Raw genomic sequence first — 25320 nt, forward strand, 5'->3', positions numbered from 1 at the left:
AAGAGGTGGAGACAAAACTGAGTTAATGTTAATGACCAAGGTGAACAAATACAGGAGACAACACCGTCAATTTAACCCATAAACTGTAGTAGTGTAAGCTTCACACCACCGTCTGTAGACAGAGATGCAAAGAAATAGGATTCTGATTCTATACAGATATAAACCCACCTTGAATAGTGAGAAATATCAAGGCCAGCTGGACCATCCATATCTTCAAGGACCAACAACAGACAGAGGGCTGCATGATATCTTATTTTCCCGTAACAAGCAGCAGCACACGGTTTCCTGGATTGGTTGGTTTGCTGTACTGTAACATTTTGCCAGATCGCCACCTAAGCAGATTAACTTCTCTTAATATCCACTTGCCGTAATCACGCTGTTGAGAAGGAGAACACACACTGTCAACAATCTGTGAGTTAGTGTACCCATATGGATACAATACATGGCCAATGTTGGTCAAACATCTCATTCCAAAATCATGGGCCCTAATACGGAGTTGGTCCCCCCTTTGCTGCTATAAAAGCCTCCACTCTTCTGGGAAGGCTTTCCACTAGATGTTGGAACATTTCTGTGGGGACTTGCTTCCATTCAGCCACAATAGTATTAGTGAGGTTGGGCACTGATGTTGGGCGATTAGGCCTGGCTCGCAGTCGGCGTTCCAATTCATCCCAAAGGTGTTCAATGGGGTTGACGTCAGGGCTCTGTGCAGGCCAGTCAAGTTCTTCCACACCGATCTCGACAAATCATTTCTGTATGGACTTCGCTTTGTGCATGGGGGCATTGTCATGCTGAAACAGGAAAGGGCCTTCCCCAAACTGTTACCACAAAGTTGGAAGCACAGAATCGTCTACAATGTCATTGTATGCTGTAGCATTAAGATTTCCCTTGACTGGAACTAATGGGCCTAGCACAAACCCTGAAAAACAGCCCCAGACCATTATTCCTCCTCCACCAAACTTTACAGTTGGCACTGTGCATTCGGGCAGGTAGCGTTCTCCTGACATCCGCCAAACCCAGATTCGTCCGTCGGACTGCCAGATGGTGAAGCGTGATTCATCACTCCAGATAACGTGTTTCCACTTACCCCAGAGTCCAATGGCAGTGAGCTTTACACCACTTCAGCCAACGCGTTGCATAGCGCATGTTGATCTTAGGCTTGTGTGCGGCTGCTCGGCCATGGAAACCCATTTCATTAAGTTCCCGACGAACAGTTATTGTGCTGACGTTGCTTCCAGAGGCAGTTTGGAACTCAGTAGTGAGTGTTGTAACCGAGGACAGACGATTTTTCCCGCTATGCGCTTCAGTACTCTGCGGTCCCATTCTGTGAGCTTGTGTAGCCTACCACTTCGTGGCTGAGCAGTTGTTGCTCCTAGACGTTTCCACTTCACAATAACAGCACTTACAGTTGACCGGGGCAGCTCTAGCAGGGCAGAAATTTGACAAACTGACTTGTTGGAAAGGTGACATCCTATGACTGTGCCACGTTGAATGTCACGGAGCTCTTCAGTACGGGCCATTACACTGACAATGTTAACTATGGAGATTGCATGGCGGTGTGCTCGATTTTATACACCTGTCAGCAACGGGTGTGGCTGAAATAGCCAAATCCACTAATTTGTCTACATACAGTGCCTTCGGAAAGTATTCAGACCCCTTCCCTTTTTCCATATTTTGTTTCGTTACAGCCTTATTATAAAATGGATAAAATAAAATAAAATCCTCAATAATCTAGACACAATATCCCATAATGACAAAGTGAAAACAGGTTTTTTGAAATGTTGACACGTTTATTAAATTTTTTTAACAGAAATACCTTCTTTACATAAGTATTCAGACCCTTTGCTATGAGACTCGAAATTGAGCTCAGGTGCATCCTGTTTCCATTGATCATCCTTGAGATGTTTCTAAAACTTGGAGTCCACTTGTGGGAAATTCAATTGATTGGACTTGATTTGGAAAGGCACACACCTGTCTATATAAGGTCCCACAATTGACAGTGCATGTCATAACAAAAACCAAGCCATGAGGTCGAAGGAATTGTCTGTAGAGCTCTGAGACAGGATTGTGTCGAGGCACAGATCTGGGGAAGGGTACAAAAACATTTCTGCAGCATTGAAGGTCCTCAAGAACACAGTGGCCTCCATCATTCTTAAATGGAAGAAGTTTGGAACCACCAAGACTCTTCCTAGAGCTGGCCGCCCGGCCAAACTGAGCAATCGGGGGAGAAGGGCCTTGGTCAGGGAGGTGACCAAGAACCTTATGGTCACTCTGACAGAGCTCCAGAGTTCCTTTGTGGAGATGGGAGAACCTTCCAGAAGGAAAACCCTCTCTGCAGCACTCCACCAAATCAGGCCTTTATGGTAGAGTGGCCAGACGGAAGTCACTCCTCAGTAAAAAGCACATGACAGCCAGCTTGGAGTTTGCCAAAAGGCACCTAAAGACTCTCAGACCATGAGAAACAAGATTCTCTGGTCTGATGAAACCAAGATTGAACTCTTTGGTCTGAATGCTAAGCATGACATCTGGAGGAAACCTGGCACCATCCCTACGGTGGTGGCAGAATCATGCTGTGGGGATGTTTTTCAGCGTTAGTGACTAGGAGACTTGTCAGGATCGAGGCAAAGATGAACGGAGAAAAGTACAGAGAGATCCTTGATGAAAACCTGCTCCAGAGCGCTCAGGACCTCTGACTGGGGCGAAGGTTCACCTTCCAACAGGACAACGACCCTAAGCACACAGCCAAGACAACGCGGGAGTGGCTTCGGGACAAGTCTCTGAATGTCCTTGAGTAGCCCAGCCAGAGCCCAGACTTAAACCTGATCGAACATCTCTGGAGAGACCTGAAAATAGCTGTGCAGCAACGCTCCCCATTGTCATGACTTGCCCTCATGGGTTAAGGTTCAATCATACTGGCTAGGCAATGGTTTGACCACCCCCTTTCCTGGGGGCCAGTTTTATTACCGGTCGTAAATACCGTGCAGACTTTCTCTTCCTTGCCATGAAGTATTGGGAGAAAGGACCCCTTTGTTAACAAAGGAATTCTTCCCGCCAAGACTCCAACATCCAAATGTGGATAATGAAACAATATTCCTACTTAAAAGAATGTGGAAAATGGTTGGTGGGGACTTAAAGAACAATCATGTCAAATTCGTTACTATGTTGTGATGTCATTAAAGACAGTGGAACAACATAACTGTATCTCTGTTAACATCACTTAACATAACATCACTTCCCAGTTATGAGGTTTGCATCTAATTATTGAATAGAACAAATGATTAAGTATAATAATACTTTTGTGAAGATAACAATGTGATTTTAGCATTCTAGATGAGATGATTGTTTTCCATATTGATTTGTTCTCAGTCACTGGCCACGCCCAGATGAGCACAAACATGATGGAACGCCCCTTTTACCCCGAGTGCATAAAAAGCCTTGTGACGAAATTCACCTCAGACCAGCAGACGTGAAGCGTGAGCTAAACATTGCAAATGGTTGAATTTCTACCAGACCAGGAAGCCCACGGCTTAAAATGGTTGAAAAAATCTATTCCCAAGTGGGCCGGACCGGAAAAATCATGGTATATATAACTTAAAAACAACAACTTCAGATTGTTTTCTTTGTTTTAATACGATCAACATACAACGTAAAGCTGGAGCCTGAGGACAGTGTGTCCAAAATAGTACAAGCACAACATCACTATTAATCATAAAACACGTCAAGTTTATTTGAAAATTCTAAAGAAAAAGAACACACAAACACACAATGCCTCAGTGATTAACAGAACTGTTTCACAGATCACAGAACTATATCAGGGTGTCATTTCTCAGGCAGAAATTTAGATAAAAATAATGAAATCCTGTTCCCCAAACAAGTGCAAGAACCACAGAGTCAAGAATAGGTTAAATATACAAATAAAATAAAATCAATTAAAAACGATAGCACATCAACATAAAAACATATAAACATAAATCTGAAAGCGTTGCTCAAACTCCCGTAACAGTCCAGTTATTTTATCTTTGAACCGCTTCATGTCTGCCACATGTTGGGTCGCGCACACATTTTTCAGACAGGGGAAGTGAGCTGCATCACCACCGGCAAGTTGCGTCTCCCACAATGACAGCTTCAACTTGAAACAACGTATGCTGTCATAATACTGCGTGACAACTTTGTTGCGCCCTTGCAGCTGTTTGTTCAAGTTATTCAGGTGCTCTGTAACATCCACCATAAATGCAAGGTCCGGCATCCATTCTGCGGAATGAAATTCTAACACTGGTTTGCCCTTTTCTTCCATGAACTGTTCAATTTCTTCTCGTAAATCAAATAAACGCCTCAGCACAGCACCTCGGCTTAACCATCTTACCTCAGTGTTGTATGGCAGGCCATAGATGTGGTCTTTCTCTCTGAGAAGGCTGTCAAACTGACGGTGATTCAGGCTTCTGGATCGGATGAAATTAACAGTTTGGATGACCACCTTCATGACGTTATCCATCTTTAATGACTTGCAACACAAAGCCTCCTGGTGCAAAATACAGTGAAAAGTAAAAAAATCACGTCCTCCATTTGCAGATTGCACTTTCTCTCTGAACTTTGTCACAACGCCTGCTTTTTTCCCGATCATTGAGGGCACACCATCTGTAGCCAGGCTGACAGCGCGGGACCAGTCCACTCCGACCCTGTCCAGCGCGCCGATGAGCGCGGTAAAAATATCAGCTGCTGTCGTTGTATCTGTCATCGGCACCAACTCCACGAACTCCTCGGTGACGGTCAATGTGTCATCAACTCCGCGGATGAAAAAATGGCCAGTTGTGCAACATCTGTAATGTCCGTGCTTTCATCAATTGCAACCGAAAACGCAATAAATGACTTTACTTTTTGCTTCAACTGGCTGTCCAAATCCACTGAAAGATCGGAAATCCTGTCTGCAACTGTGTTTCTTGTCAGGCTGATATTTGCAAAAGCCTGCCGCTTTTCAAGGCACACAATCTCCGCTGCCTTCATCATGCATGTTTTTACAAATTCACCCTCACTAAATGGTTTTGAAGCCACTGCGATTTCATTAGCAATGAGGTAGCTAGCTTTCACTGCAGCGTCACTGATGTCTCGGCTGTGAGTAAACACAGACTGCTGTTTCTTCAGACCCGCCAACAGTTCATTCACCTTCTCTCATCTCCGCTGTCCTTGAAAGTTGTCATATTTGTCGGCATGAAGACTCACATAGTGGCGGCGAAGGTTATATTCTTTCAGCACTGCAACATGCTCTGAACACACCAAACATACAGCTTTCCCATTCAATTCCGTGATTAAATAGGATGACCATTTTTCTTGGAACACTCTGCACTCTGCGTCCACTTTTCTCTTTTTTGACAGAGACATATTGGGGCAATGAGGGTGCCAAAGCACATAATGTTAAAAGTAGAAGCCGTAATAAATATCGCGGGCAAAACAAAGTAGCTCATTGGCTGCACGTGCTTGACCTACTTGCTCTGCCCCGGTATAAACAGTTTGCTTGCTTAACACAATTGCTATTGCGCCATCCAGTGGACGCAATTGGAACAGCAGTTTATTTTATTGAAAAATTGCAGCGCATTTTTATACCCAAAAAAAAAAAAAAAAAGTGTATTTTTTTTTTTTTTTTTAATCATCTCGCGGGCCGGATTAAACCCGTTTGCGGGCCTGATCCGGCCCGCGGGCCGTACGTTTGACACCCCTGCACTAGACCTTATCTCAGTCTACAGCTGGCATGTATAATCGTCTAGAGAACTTTCACTATAGACACGAGAGGAGAGGACTATCCCTCTCAGACAACCGCTGGTACATCTGAAGTATCCATTCTAACCACTATTACGACCAGAAACTCTACCATGGACATTGAGATCTCTGGTGGGCAAACCAGAGTCCTACATCAACAACTCAACTATTGAGGACAGCTACACGTAAATAAATGTTGCATTTCTAATCCGAATGAGCGTAGTTTCCAAAGTAACCACGATAGTTTGAATCTCTCTCTCCCTTCCACCACACCCGTCGCTATGGGCGGGCCATAGGGCCCCTATGGCCCGCCCCCAAAAATGATTGTGCCCCACCACTTGAGGCACAGATCTCTTTAAAAAATTACTTTATTTTTATATTATAATAGTTGCTAATTTTGTGTTGCATTAATGTTGCATTCTTTATCATTAAAACATTAAAAATATAAAGAAACAATGGTGTGATTTTGTTTGATTGATGGGTATCTACACTGCAACAGCCTATCACGGCCTTAATAAAAAGAAAGTTAGCCTACGTCAGTGTAGCCGCTCAACAGTTACCGCATTTTTGAAAGCTGGATGAGTTTTTGCCGGCTTACTCGCTTCAGTTCGTCATGGATATCCGTAAGTGGTTGAAAAGCCCACCAACAGTCTCCTCTGCCAAATTGGATACGACACCGACGCCTCCTGATGTTGTAGTTGGAGAAGGAGACCCTGGACGACAGTCTGAGCCTGATGCTAGTAGCTCCGTGGAGTCCGACCCTGGGCCTGGCAGGACCTGCAGGTCAAGTGCAACCGCGACTGTGGCAGCATTTGGGCCACAACTGCCTGTTGAATCAGTGTGAGTGACCTCGGCATGGACAAACCCAAACAGGTTGTGTTGAGGAAATATCCAGTCAAAATGTTTGGTTCAAAAAAACGATCATTTTCCTCTAGCTGGTATTTGAACAGGGACTGGCTTGAGTACTCGGTGGAAAAGGACTCTGCATTTTGTTATGCCTGCAGGAAATTCAAATCTGTATCATCGGACGCGACCTTCTCCATTAAGGGATTTCATGATTGGAAACATGCAATTGGAACAGGCAAGGGCTTAAATAAGCATGCAGCTTCAAAAGAACATTTAGCCTGTGAAGCAATGTGGAGAGATTCAGAAAAACTTAGAGACAGGAAAAGAGATTTCCACTCTCTTAAATTCAGAGCAACAGGCTCGCAACAGATACTACATGTAATTGATATGCTGGAGTTTTTAGTGGTGAATCAATTGCCGTTACGTGGAGATAATGCTGGTTTTGCCAGTGTGCTAGATGATAATAGCTCAATGGGGCTGTTTTTGTCTCTCTTTGAGTACACCATGCGCAAAGATCCCGAACTGACACGGTTTACAAAAACAATCCCACAGAATGCACGCTATACCAGCCCACAGATACAAAACGAGATTATCGAAATGATGAGCAAACTCGTGACAGAGGAGATAGTGAGACAAGTCGGCGATAGCTGGTATTCAATTAAAGTGGATGGCACACGGGATCCTTTAGGCCAAGAAAACATATCTGTAGTTGTGCGTTTTGTTGACAAAAACTATGGTCTGTGTGAGCGCCTCTTGGTAATGGCCACATCTAAGAAAGGTGATGCAGAGGCTCTGACAGGTGTCATCATTGATGAGCTCACCAGCGCCGGACTCAGCACGGACAAAATCCTGAGTCAATTTTATGATGGCGCATCACTCATGTCTGGCAGGCATGGTGGTGTGCAGAAATTGCTCCAAAACAAGCTGGATCGTAACATACCATATATTCACTGCTTTAATCACCAACTTCATCTGGTTGTGATTCATGCCATGTCCAGTGAACCAGCTGTCGATGATTTTTTTGGAGTATGCAACATACTGTACAACTTCATCAGGAAGCCAACCATGGCTATTCTGTACAAAGGCGATACCCTGAAACGTCTCTTGGACCAGAGATGGACTGGCCACTTGACAACGGTCAAAGTTGTGGTGAAGAGTTTTCACGACATATCCACATTACTGACCGAGGTGGAAAACATACGAGGCCTTGGAGCGGAGGTGCGCGTCGAGGCTACGGGGCTGCTTCGTGCCATTACGCAGCGCAGATTTCTTTTCATTGCGCACCTTGTTATGAAACTGTTGTCACTTTTCGAGCCGCCTAACAGACTACTACAGGCCGAAGATATGGACTTGTTCACTGCGGTGGCACTTGTGAACAGCGCTTCTGACTGCGTGAAGACACTGCGCACAGAAAACGAGTTTTCTGCACTGTGGGATCTCTGCGCTCCTCCAGCATTGGCCACCGAGGCTGTGCCGGTGACCGACCCTGGTCCAAGCAAGAGAAGACGCACAATTAATAAGAACCTCCGCGGATTTGCAGTTGAAGAAACAGTTGGTCAGCCACAAAGTGACATAGATGAAAAGACTGAGTTCATGATATTGTTTTACAGTGTTATCGATGCTGTGCAAGGAGAGATTAATGCGCGTTTTGGAGAGCGCAGTAGCGAGCTCATTGGCGCACTGGCTGCTTTGAACCCAGAGGCCGAGGATAATTTCCTGGACCCATCAAAGGTAACCCCTCTCCTGGTATTAGCTGGAACTGATGTGGTTGAATCTGAATATACTGTGGCTCGTGAGTTCCTGGTGAAGAAAATGACACCCCGGTTCCCCCCGAAGATGGAAAATTGACAATAGCCAACATCCTCAGCACATTCAACTGTGCACTCCAGGCTATGCCGACTGTTCTCACAGCCTACACACTTGCCCTAACTTTAGGAGCTTCCACAGCAATGTGTGAAAACTCATTTTCCACGCTCAAAAGCGTCTTCTCAGAGCATCGGCGCAGTATGCTGCACAGACGCAAGGCCCAGCTGATTCAGCTTGCTTTTGAAAAGGACCTCACTCACAAGTTTAAGTCCGAGTGGAAGGATACTTTGATGAGGAGGTTCTGCTCGTAGAAACGCCGCCTCCCGCTGTACTGACAGGAGGGACTGGAGAGAGGACAGTGCTGCCTCCACTCAACGTACCGGTAGGTTCAAAGTCTCTGTGTGTGTGTGTGTGTATATGCGTGTGTGTGTGTGTGTGTCTCATGGCAATGCATATCCCTCTGTTGACTGCTTTAAAATGCAATGTTTGAGAGATGCTTCTGGTGTTACATCTAATATGTTGTATAGTCAAGTGTTTTATGGATATTCATAACATTACATAGAAGCAATGTGGTGTAGGCTATAGGCTACCTGGTCATATTGCTGTTGGTTATGTTTAATGTGATGATTACGTGCTGCGCAAATAGAGTATACGATTATTATAAATATACGTACTGTAGGCTAATAATAATTGTGCCCTGCCCTCCCATGCATTTCATATGCCCCCCTTAAGACTGAGGTCTGGCGACAGGTCTGCCTTCCACTCTGACCCTCCTTCTACCCAAGCATTCATGCTAATGTTAGTCCAGTCCACTAGGGACCTGTTTTCATTTCATAACGTTAGTAATCAATAACCTAGGTGTGTGTGTGTGTGTGTGTGTGTGTTTGTATTGTGTTATTATTTAGTTAGTTAGTAAATAAATAGTTAAGCCAATTTGTGTATTGCTGATTCATCAATAAGGTTAGGGTTCTTGCAGGTTCAAGGATTATGCGACGTTCAGAAGGAGACTGAAAGAGGTAATTATTTGATAAGTGTCTTATCGATATATAACATATATATCTTCTAAGAGTTTAATTCGGGAGATGGTAACTCGTTAAACAACTTCTTCCGTGGTGCCCCAAATTCCTAATGAGTTAATTGTTACATGATTAATTTAATTGAGTGACAATTAAACATAGTTAGGTGATTCGAAAAATAACACTCATACATTAAAGTAAGTAACGTCACGACATATTGGTGCCCCCGTGCGAGGAATCCAAACATATTGGAGCCCCCGTGCGAGGAATCTAAGATATAATGAGGCCTTACTGTTGAATTTAGTCTATATGAATTGTGCAGCACATTACGTTATACACCCAGGTTACGTTATACACCATTAGAGCCATAGGCAGGATTTGTTGAGGTGTGTGTGTTTCCATTTGAACAAGATACAAGAGTTTGCCTCCGGTGTTGTATATCTTACGAAAAGTCAGTGTGTAGAGTGAATTACTGAATGCTAAGAGCCAGGACATATTGGGCTGGCCGATTTTGGTATTCTCAGATATAGTCCCGTTGGGCCAAACGGGTACTATTTCTTCTGTCTCTCGCGTCTCAGGAGCCAGTTGACTCGGTCAGTATTAATTTCTAGAGCGAGGACATAGGGCCAGCAATGATAGAAATTTGGATAGATATATTAGTTGACCGGGCCGGAGTTATTATCTATCTGCCTATCGTGCTTCGGTAGCGTGGGTAGGCCACAGGCGTATCTCTAATGTTACCGCGCGTTCTGGTAATATAGTGCTAGCAAAGAGAATGCCGAATGGGTTTGAATGTGAGATGTCCCTAGTAACCACCTTCCTGTAGTGTATGGGATCCTGTTGTGTGCTTAAAACAAGTATAAGAACGGTTAGCTTTGCACTATATGCTAAGCTAACAAAGGGAGAGCAGCCATTTTGTTTTTCCTGTGTCACGTTGAAATCCCCGTCTTGGCCGACGGAAGTCCCGCACCTCGGTACTCCCGTTCGAGTTCAGCTTTCTGCGATTAGTGACCCCTAGTGGTGAAGAAGCGCAAGTATTTCTTTTATGAAAAGAAATATTCTATCTGAGGGCAAAACGTGTTCTTATAGTGTAACTGGCTGGATATCATAAATGTAGCCCCTAATCTCAACTGATTGGATATCATTGTCTCATTCAATTGAATAAGTTAAATTGCCGAACATACCTTTTCAGGTTGATCATTTGGATAAGATCCAAATTGATTTGGTTCAACAAAGGAGACAAAATTTAAACTTTTCCATATTAACCTAGATAAAGCAACGCTTTCAGGTTAATTAAAGTTTAATTCCCAGATAGCCTATACAGGTATGATTAATCATTAACATTGATTAATCAATCCAATTTGCTTTTGCAAATTCATTCACGTCCAACTCCCACATTACTGATGCAGTAGTGATGGTTCATTATTGTCTATAAATAGATTAAAATCATTTTTGCAGCATCCAACAACTCAAAACTCAAACTTTGAAAAAAAAAAAACACAAAAAAATGCTTTAATAGCAAGCTATCAGAGGGGGTGGTCCCCACTCCCCCGCTAATTAGTGAACCCTCACCCATAAAAGGATTGATCGCTGACCTCCGCAGCGATACCAACCCTAATTATGCCATTAGCGGAAAAACTGCAGTAAGAATCAACAAAATAATGATGTGAGAACTCAGGTGATGAAGATGGAAATATTGATTTCTAAGCAAGCTGAGGAAATCTCATCACTGAAACTCTCGCTCCGTACTCAAGCCCTCTACCCGCAAACCATGTCAGATAAGTATGAGACCGAACGGAGCAAGTGTGAAACTCACGTGTCTGAAATAAATATTCTAAGCGCCCAAGTGGACTCTGCTATGCAGCAGAATACCACCCTTAGGTACCATCTGGAGGAATTCCAGAACAGTCACGCGCTACAGCGTGACTACCCAGTTAAGCAACCAAGCTCGCAACCGGAGCTCAGTACACAAAGGAGTGAAGATGACAGAAGGTTTCAGACTTAGCATCTCGCAGATGTCCCTCAGTCTTCCCCTCTTGGCCATTCAGCATAGGGTAATATGGCGCCTCCTCGCCAACAAAGCCAAAACTTCGCTTCTCCTCTTGGCCTTTCGGCCCACAATTCCCCACAGGATGAAGCCAACCCTCCCCACGCACTTGGCACGGAACGCCTTGACAAACTCGTCAAAAACCTTTGACCCTGTTGCAGGTAAGCCAAACGACACTGAGACGTTCCTAGCATTTTTAAATTTACATTTTAGTCATTTAGCAGACGCTCTTATCCAGAGCGACTTACAGTTAGTGAATACATTTTTTTTTTTATACTGGCCCCCCGTGGGAATCGAACCCACAACCCTGGCATTGCAAACGCCATGCTCTATCAACTGAGCTACATCCCTGCCGGCCATTCCCTCCCCTACCCTGGGCCAATTGTGCGCCGCCCATGAGTCTCCTGGTCGCGGCCGGCTGCGACAGAGCCTGGATTCGAACCAGGATCTCTAGTGGCACAGTTAGCACTGCGATGCAGTGCCTTAGACCACTGCGCCACTCAGGAGATCAGCCACTAGCAGACATAGAGGACGCCTTGGATGGCTACCCGAACGCTACGGGTGCTGACAGGCTTTACTTATTGAAATGAACGTCGAATAGACACGTGACAAGGTTTATTCGTCTCCAACAGCAACACGTGCAAAACGACTACGCTAAATTTGCCACGGCCTTGAAAGTAGAATTCAGTGGTTTTGTGACTCGTAAACACGACAGCTCGCTGGCTAACACTGTCAAGCAAGCTCGGAATGAACACCCACAAGCTTACTATCATAGGCTTCATTCAGCTTACTTTGGCCTACTCACTGAAACAGGAATGGAAGAGCTATTACCATTCAAACAAATGCTTCTGTCGAACATGTATCCCACCTTCATTACCTACTTGGGTCCTACAACCCACGTTGGTTTGCCAATCTCAGAACTGTTGGGTTCTATTTTTCTCATAATTGGATCTGTATGTGATGAATAGCTTGGAAGGAATGCATTAATGAACTATACTGATATAAATTGTTTCACATAACAGGCTGTTGTTATTCATGTAAGGAACGTTAGGGGTAGGACAGATAAGACTTGTATTTCTTACAGATACGAACACTCTCTCTTTGTAGTCTGTGAAACTGTCCTTGAACATGGAGTACAGTGGAATGGTGTCTTTTGGGTGCTGACTCCGCAGGTTATTATCATAGCAACTATGCCTGGCAACAAATGGAGTGCCGAGGAGTTGGGACCAACCCCTGCGCCAACGGATAGGCTGAACCACACTCAGTCCTTTGCTCTGGTTGGCCAACAGAAGAAGTGGAGGCTTTCTGTCAGAGTATTTGAAGAAGAACTTAGAACAATGGATCAGTTCTCAGAGTGCCCTGCGTGGTATCTCAGCGGACCCGTATATACGAACCTTCATACTTATCATACATACATTTTGCATATAATAAATTAAGCTTGGATTGAAGATCTCTTGATTCTTATTCCAATACCAGATTTGAATTATGCAATTTCTAACAATTGGTGACCTCCGACTGTGATCTGGTAGCGGAACTTCACTTCGCTGGAATTCACCCAGCCTATTGGACATCACTGTCATCGAACTGTGTTTCACAAATTGCCCGGGCTTCTAAAAAGGTAAGCAAAACACCTATTGTAATATAACTGAAGTTTTGCACATTGGCTTTATCCAAATTAATTTTGTGAAACACCTGTTTGATGTAAGTGAACCCTATTCTACTATAAATAACAATTACAGTATACTACTTCGATTTCATAATGTACTATGCAAATGTTTGATAATTGTGATGGTTAAACCCATGGGAGTGCGACGCTATGACTGAGGCTCATAGGAGGTACTTTAAAATAGATTAGACAGTGCGACGCTATGACTGAAGGCTCATAGGAGGTACTTTAAAATAGTTTAGACAGTGCGAGCTATGACTGAGGCTCATAGGAGGTACTTTAAAATAGTTTAGACAGTGCGAGCTATGACTGAGGCTCATAGGAGGTACTTTAAAATAGTTTAGACAGTGCGAGCTATGACTGAGGCTCATAGGGGGTACTTTAAAATAGTTTAGACAGTGCGAGCTATGACTGAGAGACTCATAGGAGGTACTTTAAAAGTTAGACAGTGCGAGTGTTGTCGTATGCATGAGAGTGTGAATGACAAACCTGTATACCTTGATAGAAAACTAATTGGTAATTAAAACGTCTGTGGCTGTCCAAACTGTATAATTTGGGGATAACTGTTGGGTTTGTGGTTGCTTAAACCATATAACCCGTTAATAACAATTGGGAACATAAAGCTAAAGTGATGAATGACTAGTGTGACTGAACTGAAACGGTTGAGCTGATATGATTGAACTGTGGCGTTTGAAGTTTGACCCTGCAAAATACTGGTTAAACAATTAGACTGAAATAATTCGGTTTATCATTTCAATATAAACATGCACCAACTTTAACTAATTAGGTGGGAATGATTTGATTTAAATAAATAGATTAAAATACTTTAAATAACCACAGAATATTGGAAACACTACCACAGCTCCTCAAAAGAGCCTGCTCCCACCGAAAGCTGAAGAGAAAGTTGCGAGGGGAGGGGCTGGAGAGAGCGAAAGTGTGGCTTTTGGAGCGAGGAAAGACTGGAGTTGGCTGGGAACACCACGGGGTGATTATTTGAGGTGCCTGTGGGTTTCTGACGAGGGATGAGATGGGTGAGAAAGTAGAGAATATTTACATTTGCATTTTTGGTGATTTGGCAGACGCTCTTGTCCAGAGCGACTTGCAGGAGCGATTGGGGTTGAGTGCCTTGCTCGAGGGCACATCGGCAGATTTTTCGCCTGGTCGGCTCGGGGATTGGAACCGGCGACCTCTCGGTTGTTGGCGCGGCGCTACTGATTACTAAGCTGCCTGCCGCCCCATATGAGTTTAAGGTTGTGGCGTTGTTTGATCATGTGATAAGGTTTAATTTGTAATCGGACCATAACTAAAGTGGTTATAGAAGTAATGTATAGGTAGGGGAGAGCCAATAGGGGGCTCCATTGAACTATTATGGTTTATTTGGCATTTCAATGGCATAAGGTGAAATCTGTATGCATGAGGGGAATTCGATTATGTATTATTATAGTATTATGGACACTCCGTAATAAATAAACTGAACCAAACAAGACGTTACTACAGCAATAGAGAATAGTTAATGTTGTTACGTTAGTTCTTAAACCCCAATCATGTAAAGTTGTATACGTGTGAGACCTAATGTTTGCTCAAAAGTCACATGAATAATTCCAGGTGGTTGTATAGAGGAGGGAGAACCCATTCCTGTTGTATGAGACTGTCAGGAATTATCAAGATTACATTGTGGGGATCAATCCCTCTGTAAAAGTATGAGATAATTCTGGGGGACTAGTCAAGATTACATATACAGGAAGGGGTGATTCAAGGTGTTGTTGTGTGAAGCTATTTTGAATTACTTGTTAAATTGACTTGTTATATAGAAGAGGTGGCTAAGGGATTTTTAACAGTACCAACCATGGGGGGGGCAAATCCTCACAAGAGGTCCCAGAATTTACTGGGGACGAGAAATACTTGATGTAATTAAAATGGAATCCAGGGATAGAAGAAATCTCCATTATGTAACCAGGTGGAGGGAGAGGTATGGTTTTGAGGGACGTCTAGACGCAGATAAACTCGAATCCATGCTTAAACAGATACATAAGGTGTGTAAAGGAGAAATAAGCAGTGAGAGAGAGAGAGAGTAGGAGGGGGCCAGTACCCACTGATAGCCTTACCTAATCTATTGGCGGGGAATGAAAGGGGCCCCCAGCAACCTTAGATGTATACAGTAATAATAATAATATGCCATTTAGCAGACAGGCCATGAACACAGAGGACGTGGCCAGAGCGGTAGAAGGAATGACCCACCCCAAAACAGGAATAGTAAGGTTTGGGCTGCCGTTAGAGGGCAGTGGGTTTCAGGGGATGCCCAGAGGACACTTTTGCCATGGGCCGATTACGGAGAGTATGTTGGGAAAATAACTGAATTGTGTAATAGCCTCAGAGAGACATGCAATCCATCATGAGCAGAATAACAGACAGGACAGAGCCAAGAAAGAAGAGGAAGATGCAGAGTAACTAATTGCCACTCTGGGAGAGATGACGGGTAGAACTAGAAACTTAGGAGAGAGAGGAGATAAGGCAGGAAGAAAAGAGAAGTGAGTGAGAGGGAAAGAGAAGTGAAGGTTGAGGTCTCCGTGCCTCCCCCAGAGCAGAGGGCAGAAAGGTTACATCCAAACTTGGCAGACCAGGCATGGAGAGAAAATCCAGATGATGAATATGTAGGGAGGAGAAGGAGAGTGCAGGGGAATAATGTTGCCCCCCCAACCGGCCCCACCTCCCTATGAGGAAGAAGGGGCTGGAGGAGGAAGGGAAGATGAAGGTGAGGAAGAGCCAGAGGTAGAGGAGTACCAGACAAGGGCAGAGAAAGTCAGACAGGAGAGAAAAGAGAGAAAAGAGAGAAGAGAGAGAGAGAGAAGTCCATCCCCCAGCTTTGAGTGTGAGGAAGAGGAAGATAAGGCGTGACTAGTCCTTGAGGGAGAAATAGTAGACTCTAGTGGGGGGAAGACTAAGGAACCCTTTGATCCAAATTGTGAGGTGTTTGAATTGGCTACTATTGACTTAGCACTTCAACAGGAACAGAAACCTTATTTGACATTGACAGTAATGGGTATGAAAATTAAATTCCTTTGTGATACGGGAGCCTGCAGGACAGCAACCTGTGCAACAGACAAGCCAGATGGAGTCAGGATTGATGGGGAGAAAATCATCGATCTGCCTCTGGTCATCAATTTATTGAAAGGTTATCAGCCCCAATAACCCTAAAACATGACCAATCAGGATGAGAGGCAACCATACCCATCCTGATATCTAAGCTGTGTCGGGTAAATTTACTAGGACGTGATGTAATGACTAAATTGAATGTGGCTGTCATTTCCGCTGAGAGGGGAATGAAAGTACACATAGTCAGAGACAATATGGTGGTCTGTGGGGAAGGGGAGCCATGTTATTGGGATAGGCAAGATTTGTTTAGGGGGGGAATAACTGATATTCCCCGAACCTTGATGGAACTTGCTGATGATGTAGTACCAGGCCCCCTAAAATGTCCCCCGATGACCTACACTGTACTCTCTGGTATAACAAACACCCAGGTCCAGATGCAATCTATGAGAAAGCATTATTTAAAACCACAGAAAGGACTATAGCCTTGGAATGGTTTCACTATGACAACACCCACGCAGTAGTGGAGGTGGAAATAGGGCCCCCAAAGTCAGAGACTGTTCAGGGAAATATGGAGCCCACATGTGTCCCTAGCAAAGGAGCCAGCAGAGGACTGGAAAGACATGGGCCAGTGGGTATCCAAGGGTAAGAGGATCACTGATTGGGTCAATATTGTGAGTGGCGATCAACACAGCCCATCCACAGATAGTACATTTAGATGAGAATAGCAGATGCTGAGAGAGGAATACCTGTTGACAGAACAACAGGAGTCAGACTTAAAAGAAGTTCCAGAGCATTTGTGGTCCCGGGGTCCAGCAGACGTAGGATTAATAAAAGGGGTAATTCCAGTACAGGTGATACCCAAATCTAATCATAGGCCATACCAGAAGCAATACCCTATGAAACCAGAAGCAATAAAAGGTTTGCAGTTTACCAAGAGCAGATTGGGAGGGACCTTGAGGGAGGGCCAATTCCCGGGGAGATAGTGAGGCCAGAAACAAAGGTGCAGTGTCCTGGAAATCACAGTCTGTTTTTTTTTTTTTCAGTTCTGCTGGGAGTACATTGGATGATGGGGTTTTGTGTTGAATTAGAGACAGTGAGACTATTAGTCAATACCTAGAAGAGAAGAGAGGTTACAGTAGCAAAGACAGACAAGAAGGAAATGGTAATAGTGGAGACAGGAGTGAGTGGAAGTGTTACAATTGTGACAAAACGGGACATTTTGCTAGAGAATGTGAGGAACCGTGTAGTTACTGTGCAAGGAAAGGGCACCAGTTAAGAAACTGTAGGCAGAAGGGGAAGAGAGAAATCAGGAGTCCTCATGACCTGGCTGTTTGGTTGTTGTTTTTTAATTGGGGTTTTCAAATAAAAAACAACACACCTAGTATGATGTTTATAAAGCCTTGTTGTTTCAATTTTGGGGGGTTTTCAGCAGGTCAAGGGTGATAGGTCTTAGAGGAGCACACAGTGAATTTTATGGAGTTTTTAGGTTTTGGCTGAGTTTGGGGTATATATGATTTCTTATGAGAATGAATGTCATGAGGATTAATGAACACTTGGGATAAGTAACATTTATTAAATATTTAGAATAATGGTAATGTTTGGTATACTATGGGATGGAATTTCAATTGCCTCTGAACTCTGTTTTAACTTTCTGGTGTTAATTAATCATCCACACTGGTAAATTCTAAAGGCATGAGAGGAGGACTTTAAGATAGTTTATTTTACCAATAAATAAAAATAAGGGATGGCAATTGGATGATAAATTACCAATATTACCTAAGTGATTGTTAGGTAGGTGATAATATTGACACAAGGGCAGTGACATGTGTCAAAAGGAGGGATGGATGGTAGAACAGATTAGACAACACTTTGTTGCACATGGGATTACTAATTATAAAAAAAAAGATGTGTTATCTGTGCTCAAAATAATCACCAGGGCAGACAAAGGGCACCTCAGGGTGAGTATCCTCCGGCTAAGTACCCTTTCCAGCAATTGGAAATTGATTTTATAGAGTTATCACGGAGTGAAGGGAAGAAATTTAGAGTAACCCCAGATAAAGATGGGTTATCCCCCTTTGAGAAAGTGTTTGGAAGACCTTACAGAATGCCACAGTTGGCAGGACCAGACAGGCAGACATAGAACTAGAGAGCACCCTAGCAGAACACGTGAGAAGGTCGTTTATTAACCACACCTGTATGTCAGAGGTTTTGTGCCCCCACAGGTGAATTAAAGGAGAAGGTGACCCACTCTATCTAACCAGGAGACTGAAGCAGGCCTGGCGGGAAGGGCCCTACCAAGTACTGCCTTTGCCAGCAGAATAGCTGAGAGATCCATCTGGGTGCATGTCACACACTGTAAAAAGGTAAAACCAGCTACACCTGACGAACAAACACAGAGTTAGGAGAAAGATCCGATCACCACTAGGGCTCGGGGGTTGGCTCCTTAACGAAGATTCCCTTACCCTGTCTGATCATCCCTGTGTGAGTTCGATAGAAGGTAAAGCAATGGGTTGGCCTCTGGCATCTGACATGTTCTCAGGGCAAAGTCATCCCGACCTGGGTTGCCTCAGTTTGAAGTCACAGGGGATTCTTATTGTTTTTCTAGGACTAATAAGATAGGATACAGGGTAGGGCATCTTAGCTCCTGCTCCCACACAGAGAATATCACAACTAAAAGAGACCATGACTAATCTCTCCTCTTTGTTGCAGCCTGAGGATTTTAGGAACCAAAACCAGACCCGTGCTGACATCTGATGGATGTGTGGTGATAACTGATTGTGAACTCACCTACATATGTAAACAATCAAACGTGTCAGAGACTGGTGAGTTGTCATGTAGAAAGTAGGACCTCCTCCAGGAATCCTTTGATGAAAGGATATATATATTGATGGGATAGGAGTACCCCGAGGGGTTCCAGAACAATTCAAAGCTAGGAATCAGATCGCAGCTGGGTTTGAATCAAGTATTTTCTGGTGGTCAACAATTAATAAAAATGTAGATTGGATAAATTATATTTAATATAACCAGCAAAAGATTTATAAACCACACTCGTGATGCAGTAAAGGGATTAGCTGAGCAGACAGCGGCAACTAGCTTAATGACATGGCAGAATAGAATAGCTTTAGATATGCTTTTGGCTGAGCGGGGACGGGGTTTGTGTTCTGTTTGGATATATGTGCTGTACTTTCATCCCCAACAATACAGCACCGGACGGGCCCGTGACCAAAGCGCTTGAGTGACCATCACCACGCTGGCGAACGAACTGGCTGAGGACTCTGGTATTGATAGCTCCATAAACGGTTGGTTTGATAACATATTTGGTAAATGGAAAACTATTGTTGTAACTATTCTGGGTGAAGTTATAGCTTCTATGGGTATACTTGTTCTTTGTGGATGTTGTCTTATTTCCTGTGTCTGTGGGTTGGTGAGAAAAGGAGATGGAGAAGGTGGTTTCCAAACAGATGGTGAGATACGGCCCAATCCCGGACTCCGACCTAAGGAATGAAGGATATGACCTACCAGGCTTGGTGGAGTGACACTCTAGAGGGTGTCTAAAGGGGGCCAAAATGTACTTCCCTGTTGGTGTTTTATGTTTTAATAATCTTATGTTTTGTGTTCTATTAATCCTGTGTTTTATGCTTTATTAATCAAGTTAACCATTGGGTATGTTTGTCTTTCCTTATGTGAAGGTTTGAAGTGCCTGGGTGACTTGTAGCCAACCGTTTGCAAGTTGGGTGTAGATGGAAGGACTGAAGGCCTTTTATTATCAAATTGTCTATTAATAAAAGTGTTTATTTTTGTTTGTATTGTATTTTAATGAGTGACACCCTAGAGGGCGTCAAAAGGGGGAATTGTTGGGTTCTATTTTTCTCATAATTGGATCTGTATGTGATGAATAGCTTGGAAGGAATGCATTAATGAACTATACTGATATAAATTGTTTCACATAACAGGCTGTTGTTATTCATGTAAGGAACGTTAGGGGTAGGACAGATAAGACTTGTATTTCTTACAGATACGAACACTCTCTCTTTGTAGTCTGTGAAACTGTCCTTGAACATGGAGTACAGTGGAATGGTGTCTTTTGGGTGCTGACTCCGCAGGTTATTATCATAGCAACTATGCCTGGCAACAAATGGAGTGCCGAGGAGTTGGGACCAACCCCTGCGCCAACGGATTGGCTGAACCACACTCAGTCCTTTGCTCTGGTTGGCCAACAGAAGAAGTGGAGGCTTTCTGTCAGAGTATTTGAAGAAGAACTTAGAACAATGGATCAGTTCTCAGAGTGCCCTGCGTGGTATCTCAGCGGACCCGTATATACGAACCTTCATACTTATCATACATACATTTTGCATATAATAAATTAAGCTTGGATTGAAGATCTCTTGATTCTTATTCCAATACCAGATTTGAATTACGCAATTTCTAACAGAACTCAGAGAGCTTGCGAGCACAGGTTTTGAGGCATCAAAAGTGTGCAGCGCTAAGAGCCCTGACATCTCAATTTTGGAGTTTGAACAGGAGCACTCACTCCAGTTAGAGGGTGCATTATCAGGTATTGAAGCGTCAAGAGATGAAGTACAACAACTGTTTCTACCACGAATACTCGCTAAAAGCTCTGCTAAGAGAAATAAAGAACAGGAAAGAATTTGATAAACAGGAAAAAGACAAGTCACTATGACTAGACGTGGAATTGCCAGACAACAGGTCTGCCAGAATGAACACCCTTAGCAAGGACGTTAACAGTCAAATTACTCCCGCTCTCACTCCAGACCCTATCCAGGGCCCGCTCGATCAAGACACAAGCCCACAAGCTTTGTCTATAGTCTCTGATACAAATGTTGCAAAGAAAAGGTCAAACACATCACAAGAGCCAATTCCACTCGAAACCCGATAAGTCCATCTGTTTCCACCATAAACAGAAATGACACATCACATCGTTACGAATGACCACTACACTTTGTGGGGAATATGACCACAAAACGCAACTCAAACAGCCCATACCTGGAAACAGTCCTAGAGGACTGCTTAACCTGTCATGCGCTAATTGATTCGGGCTGGACAATATCGCTAATCTCTCAAACGTTGTTCAATTATCTCAAAAGGGCTTTGAACCCAGCTAAATGTTTGTTGAAAACGGAACGATGCAATACTTCACTTCGAGGTTTCACCCAGACTACCTTGCCTCTCACAATGCGACTCATGCTGAAATAAGACTTCCAAGACGTATCGCTTGTTCACCCTGTGTATGTTACCAGCCTCGAAAGTGAACCCCTGCTACTTGGAGTAGACTTTATGGATCCCTCTGATGGATTGGAAGACCAACCAAGTATGGTCACAGGCAACCATACCGTCTCCACTGACCATACTGTCGTCTCCTACCGCTGACTGCGACACAGTCATCCACAAAGAGCATCTATCAAAAGAAACCCTTTCGAAAAATATGTCTCGACACTTCTCTGTGAAGCATCTGACCCAAGGAGATATTACAATATCTCGTCACATTCAATCAGCAAACCTGATTGACCAGTCCTTTCATGATTTCAAGCCAGCAGTCTCTGTGCATGAGCCACGTCCCTCCTCCTTGGAGTCATGCGATACTGTAGCTGAGATTCACTTTTCTTGTCCTACGGACACTTCCGCTAGCACTGCGGCCGTCTCAGGAATAAAAGCAACGACATGCAGTGTACTCTGCTTCCGATGATACATTTTCTGCTTTGAGGGGGACTGAAACCCCTTACAATGGAACTAACAGCGTCGGTCCCGCAACTGATCCGATGAGTCCCACTGGTGAAATACTGTGCCATATCGCAGAAAGATATCCTCGTCTCAGTTCGCAGGTACTGAAACGGTCGCCACACACGGACGCTGTGGTGACTGACAGGCCACGACAGCCACTGAGCGTTTTCAAGAACAAACACCAGGAGATTTGGTTGAATGGTTACAGCCAATCTACTAACCACGCGGCTGCTGACAACTCGTACAAAGGGTCCGACCTTTTCGTTTGTGCCACGGACACCAACACCCACCGCTGGTGGGGGGGTCCCAAGACACAAAGGGAGGGGGGGGAATACTAGCCCAAACCTACGTGCAACAGTGTACGAGACCGCCAGAGCAGGAAAGAAATCTAGTTGTAAACTTCCCCATGAGAACAGAGAGGAGCGCACAAGCCCCTCGACGGGGATAACCTTAGAACACATCTGAGACATCACTGAGGTCTATCACACTGGTCGTAAAAGAAGTCCAGTGGACTTTCCACCTACAAAACAAATGGCAACAATAATCATTCCTTGCCATGTGTAGTTTCAACTACAATGCAACTAGGAAAATGCTCTAATCATGTATTCCGGTAGGATAACATTTCAGAATAAATCAGGAGGATAGCTTGTCCCCTTGAGTACCAGTTCCAATGCCAGCAACAGTCAGTCCAGCCACAATCAGTAAGAAGGTTAGAGACCTAACAAGTCAAATGGCCCTTGACAACAGCGACAGAGGAGTTAGTAGTCACTCAGATTGCAACACGTGGAAGGGAATCTCCCAAAACACTCTTCTGATGGTTAACAGACATGCCTCTAATAAATAGAACCCTCCATTCAGGAGGAAAGTTATTAAAAGTCATGAACCATGATCACACCGCGTACGACTGGTTCAGTGCTTATAGAGAACTTCCGTCGTGAGGTTAGCTCCTCCGGGGATAACATAGCTATGAAATAGAGTCCTTCATACCTGCTCCGTTGGAAGAAAGCCTACCAGGGTAAACCACCAGAGGGGGACCGCAACAGCGATCCCCAACCAGGACATCCCCTGGCCATTCTTGGGGTGGCCTGCAGCTTGCAGAGATCCTCCCAAGGTAAACCACCAGAGGGGGACCGCAACGATAATCCACAACCAGGACATCCCGTGGTCATTTTTATGGTGAGTTGCAACTTGCATAATAATACCAAGATTGAACCACCAGAGGGGGACTGTCATGACTTGCCCTCATGGGTTGAGGATAAACATGCCGGCTAGGCAAAGGTTTGAACACCCCCTTTCCTGGGGGCCAATTTTATTACTGGTCGTAAATACCGTGCAGACTTTCTCTTCCTTGCCATGAAGTATTGGGAGAAAGGACCCCTTTGTTAACAAAGGAATTCTTCCCGCCAAGACTCCAACATCCAAAAGTGGATAATGAAACAATATTCCTACTTAAAAGAATGTGGGAAATGGTTGGTAGGGACTTAAAGAACAATCATGTCAAATTCGATACTATGTTGTGATGTCAATAAAGACGGTGGAACAACATAACTGTATCTCTGGGGGGGTACACTTCCCAGTGATGAGGTTTGCATCTAATTGTTGAATAGAACAAATGATTAAGTATAATAATACTTTTGTGAAGATAACAATGTGATTTTAGCATTCTAGATGAGATGATTGTTTTCCATTGTCACACCCTGGCTCTGGGACTCTATATGTTGAGCCAGGGTGTGTTCATTCTGTTGTGTGTATTTCTATGTTGGCTAGAGTGACTCCCAATCAGAGGCAACGAGTGTCAGCTGTCGTTGGTTGTCTCTGATTGGGAGCCATATTTAAACTGTCTGTTTTCCCTTTGTGTTTGTGGGTTCTTGTTCCAGTTGGTTTGGTCATTGTTACCGAGGACGTTACGAGTCGTTTGTTGTTTTGTTGATTGTTGTTTCTATTATCACTAAAGATAATAAAGTTAACCATGTTCGTTCATCACGCTGCGCCTTGGTCTATTCAATACGACGATCGTGACATCCATATTGATTTGTTCCCCAGTCAGTGGCCACACCCAGATGAGCACAAACATGATGGAACGCCCCTTTTACCCCGAGTGCATAAAAAGCCTTGTGACGAAATTCACCTCAGACCAGCAGACGTGAAGTGTGAGCTAAACATTGCAAATAGTTGAATTTCTACCAGACCAGGAAGCCCACGGCTTAAAATGGTTGACACTCTACAAGACCACCAGATGTGAAGCATGAGCTAAATGTTGCAAATGGTTGAATTTCTACCAGACCAGGAAGCCCAGATCGAAATGGTAATTAGCAACAGAGAAGACCTCAGCAAGACTACAAATTCCTGCAGGAAACTCCTGCACATCATCTCTAGCCGACACTGCCAGCTACCGTTCACCAGCGCAATTAGAGACTTGTGCCCAGTCCATGATGAATCCATGTACTGTATTGAAATGTAATGAATAAAGTGTTGAACTTTTCCGTCCCCTTTCTCTGTCTTAGCTAGCCAGACTACACTTTAGCTAGCTAGTTAGTAGAGCAATAGATCAAAAAACCATTCTGTTTTACTTAGCCTAGATAATTGTTTGTACAGTAAGTTGACTTCGCTGTCTATTTCAGACCTTATGGCATTTTTCAAGGATGAGCATAGGAGCATTAAAAGGGGCGAAGACCACTATAAGTCTGGCCATGTGGAGAAGTGCAGCTATAGTGAAGGGCAATTTACCAGTTTGATTCAGCATGAGGGATAAAGTTTATCCTGTGTCGGTGAGTGTAGCTATTAAGTTACGTTTGAGCATCTTAGCAATACAATGTGTTCTATACAGCTGTCAACATTCTACAAGGAAAGGGACACTTAATCAATTACATAATCATTAGCCAGATTACCCCAGATACCAACTTAGATGAGTGATAACTCAGTTCTAGAATGTTGTCATTGATGACAATGAATCCAAATCTATTGACATTCAGAATTGACTGTTTAGCCTGTATTGTAGTTTCATGACCAGAGACAAATCTTCAAAGGCACAATATGTATTTATTCAGTGGTACAGTGGGGAGAACAAGTATTTGATACGCTGCCGATTTTGCAGGTTTTCCTACTTACAAAGCATGTAGAGGTCTGTAATTATTATCATAGGTACACTTCAACTGTGAGAGACGGAATCTAAAACAAAAATCCAGAAAATCACATTGTATGATTTTTAAGTAATAATTTGCATTTTATTGCATGACATAAGTATTTGATCACCTACCAACCAGTAAGAATTCCGGCTCTCACAGACCTGTTAGTTTTTCTTTAAGAAGCCCTCCTGTTCTCCACTCATTACCTGTATTAACTGCACCTGTTTGAACTCG

General features: G+C 43.8%; 1 protein-coding gene across 3 annotated transcripts in view; it reads right to left on the reverse strand.

Annotated features, from left to right (window-relative positions):
* LOC121538007 (complement receptor type 1) overlaps positions 1–25320 on the reverse strand; it is a 137256-nt gene that overhangs the window by 39768 nt on the left and 72168 nt on the right. The window lies entirely within an intron of this gene.

This window comes from Coregonus clupeaformis, chromosome 24 (genome assembly GCF_020615455.1).
Source record: "Coregonus clupeaformis isolate EN_2021a chromosome 24, ASM2061545v1, whole genome shotgun sequence".
In the NCBI taxonomy this organism is placed as follows: domain Eukaryota; kingdom Metazoa; phylum Chordata; class Actinopteri; order Salmoniformes; family Salmonidae; genus Coregonus; species Coregonus clupeaformis.